Raw genomic sequence first — 3,791 nt, forward strand, 5'->3', positions numbered from 1 at the left:
GATTCGAAGGTATTGACGATTTCTAGATCATCTTTCTAGATAATGAGCTAAAGTTGATAGAAAGCAATCTGTCGTAGGCAAGCCTACAACACGAAATCATAGATCAAGTTTGAAGAAATACATTTGGCAAGGACTAACTCAGGGATGGTCAAAATGGATGATAGATATTTTGCAGATGAATGGTTTATTTGAACTGATCTCTTGAACACATAACGACACTGCGGATTGTTTGGTGACAATTGACCCAAAACTAATACCCAGAAAACGACTGAAGACTTTCAATATGGTTTGATTAACTGTTAGGCAAAGGATTTCCCAACCCAGGTGAACAAAAGTGTCATGTTCAAGAGTGGTTGACTTCTTTCCTAAAACACAAAGTATAACAAACATATTCATTTTTCTCTCTTTCCCCCACCATTTCTGGCAAGTACCTCTTTATTTTTGACAAGCTTGAGGAGGATAACATTTGCTTGGTTATAAGCTCATCCTTCGGATGAGTCCAACTTAGTTTAAGATTTGAACCCTAAGAAGGAGTGGTTTGTTCCTATTTTAAAATTGAACAGGTCCTTTACTGTTAAATTTTAACAAGTCCAGTATAGGAAAAACACGGTGTTTTTCAATTATAGGGAGTCAGAAGAAAAATTTAAGAAAACGCCATGGATGTCCTTTTTCGTAAATTTGTGTCTCCCAAGCCCGAAAAGGTATAAAATAATACTTAAGAGAACCGCTTGACCATTATGATCAAGGAGCACTTTTCATAATTAGTGGCTCCGATCTTAAAAAGTAAAAAATCGATCGAAGACACGTCGTTTTATAACCAATATCGAACTTGAAATGACCAAAGTCCGGTGATATTTTCATGTTTATACGGTCAGAAAAGAGTTGTAAGTGGATTTCCTTTTTAATTTTGTTTAACGAGTTTAAAAGGGAAAAACTCGGCAATCTTTTCATATTTTACGAGTCAGAAAAGAGCTTAAAGAGGACTCCAATGTTTTTTGTTGAAAATGATCAATTTTCTCTGAAAAATCCAATATTATGCATAAAAATGAAAAACATTACTCATACATGTTTAAGATAAATAAAAATGCATCAAAAAGTTACCTTTTTAAAGTGAAAAATAAAAAAATTAAAAATTGATTTATTCAAAAAAGCTTATAAAAAGGGCTTTTGTAAATTCAATTTTACCATTTGACTTAAGAGTGAGAAGTAAGAGCTTGTGGGTAAGAAACTTCCTGTGAAGATTGCGGAAAATCCAACCGTTGGAATCAAAAACTGTCAGCTCCAGGTAATCCACATCATCCCTATCTTGCATTTCAACCATTTAAATTTTGTTTTAGGGCTTTAAAAATTGATTTTTTAAAGGAAAATTTGATTTAAAATCTGCTCACAGGGGTCCACAGGTGGAACATGCGGCGCCTGCGGACCCTGACTTTTTTATATAAAGGGAAAAGTTAGAGTTCCGCACCTGTTGCTTAGAACGAGTGTGGACCTACGCACTGTCCCTAACTAGCAGGTGCGGACCCCATGAAATAGGTTTTAAAACTTCAATTTTTTCCATTTCTGCCCAAATTTTTTTGAACTAAATTGTTCTAATCTGCCTTTTTGCAATGTAGGAGATACAAAATGCTCATTTGGCGAGAATGTGAGCATGAAGATGTGGATCTAGCCACAATAAATCATCAACCCACATTGGATGCATTGAGAGCATGCAGACTATTTAAATTCTGGGCCATACCCAGCATGAAGGCCCAAGTAGACTTCTTGCAATGGCTGGTGGGCAAGTGGAACGTACAGGACTAGTGTTTCATGATTGGTGGCCAATAGCTCGAAATCGAGCTGGAGGACATATATTTTTTGACTGGTTTTCCCAAGACAGGTGAACAATTGTCTCTTTTCGCGACTAAGCCAGGTGGCCAGTCTATCGCTAGTCTCTGATTGGAGTTTTGAAATGATCAAACAGAGGACAAATGGATCGATATTAAAACTATTGCGCATCCTGAACTTAAGGTTATCACGTTCACTGTCACCAGACTATATGGGTGTGTAGCATTGCATGTAGCTATCGGATCCCAGATGCGAATGGAAGTAGACTATTATCAAGGCACCATCTTCAACTGGTGCGAAGTTGTGTTGGTGAATGTAAAAGGCCAACTAACTAGAGCAAAGAATGAACAACTGAAAAACTTTGGATATATTTTCCTAGTTGTGGGTTTTGGTCTAGAGAGGGTCCCGATGTTGGTCCAACAGTAGCTTTCCATTGAGGCTAGACTTCCTCGAGAGCCTAGGATAATTCGTTGTGTTGTGGTGATGGCCCGTCATCCTGAGGAGGGCTTAGAGGTTGTTCGATTTCCGCTTGAGTATTTTCGTTGGTTGGGGAACCAACTTTTTGTGATTTAGGATTTTCCATATGCTGGGATGGATTATCGTGGTGACCCAGACATGACTCTTCCACTAGGAAAGTAGTGGGATGATTCAGGTAAAATCATTCTCAACATTTTCTAAGTTTTAACTATTTTTTTTTGTTTTTAAATCGTCCAAAACTGATAATAAAAAGTTTCAAATGCAGATGTGGGTCCATGGCGACCAGTTGCTCTCTAGCCTTATGAGAGGAGACACCCAACTGTAGCAGTATCGACCCCACAGGACCAATCTACAGAGTCCCTGACTGAATTGGAGAATCATCTAGAGCGTTTGATAACAGATATCCCAGAGATTGGAATGGATGATATCCCAGTTAGGTTATAGCGATATGTGATTGGGGTCCCAGGACCTTTTAGGAGGTTCCTTTGTAGGGTGGCCCGAGTAGTGGTTTCTTATCGTGATCATCACCAGAGATAGGATGATCGCTTTTGTAGACTCACATGACATTTTATGTCTTTTTGTATTATCATTTTTGCCGATCATAAGGTGTTTTTCAACCTATGATTGAAGACGAGGTATATTTGACACACTTCTATGCTATGATATATCACTATTATGGCTATCTTGATAACATGTTATGGAATGTTTTAAATTTACTTTTTTTATTAATGCAAATTTCTATTTAACATTCAAGAAGAAACTGCATCTGCTAATGTATTTAAATATCTTGGAATATGTTGATATTCAATGTAGTCAAATTCATGTTCCAAGAGACGAACTCTCAAAATTAATATTAACAAAATTGGATTTATAATGGCATAAACTCTATTAAGTTGTAATACAATGAATTCAGAATCTAACCTAACAATCAAACTCTGAATCCCAAATGAGATGGATTTAGATAATAACTTAATCACTGCACTATACTCTGCAATGTTATTCATTGTTTGACTGAGGCTTACCGCATGCATAGATACTAACTCATCAGAGGGTCAATAGATAACCCAAGTTGTGGAAGAAATGTTCCGTGTATTACGACAAGCACCATCAACAAAACCAATGTATGTTTGAAGAGATGTCGACATCTACAACATCAAGAGTAAAATCAAGATAAGCAGGAATAATGATAAAATCACTCTCTAAACTAGGCACACATTTCTAATCTAAAACACACCAGCTAGAGAGAAACTAATCTAACAAAAATCTCCACACCAAAATTTAAGCATAATATCTCTTTAGATAAAGCCCATTTCTGGGTTTACCCAAAGAGACACCATCAAAATCTACCAATTCATAGGCCACTTTTGCTAGCTTTCACTAAACAATATAAGAACCATGCCACATAGGAACAAATTTTCCAGTCCCTAGTTTATTGTTTGCTTGATCGTATAGTAAGACCAAGTCTCCTTCCGAAAAATTACAAGGTGTAA

This window comes from Pinus tabuliformis, chromosome 4_2 (assembly GCF_031772625.1).
Source record: "Pinus tabuliformis cultivar Carrire ecotype Pingquan chromosome 4_2, CPIR1, whole genome shotgun sequence".
NCBI lineage: Eukaryota > Viridiplantae > Streptophyta > Pinopsida > Pinales > Pinaceae > Pinus > Pinus tabuliformis.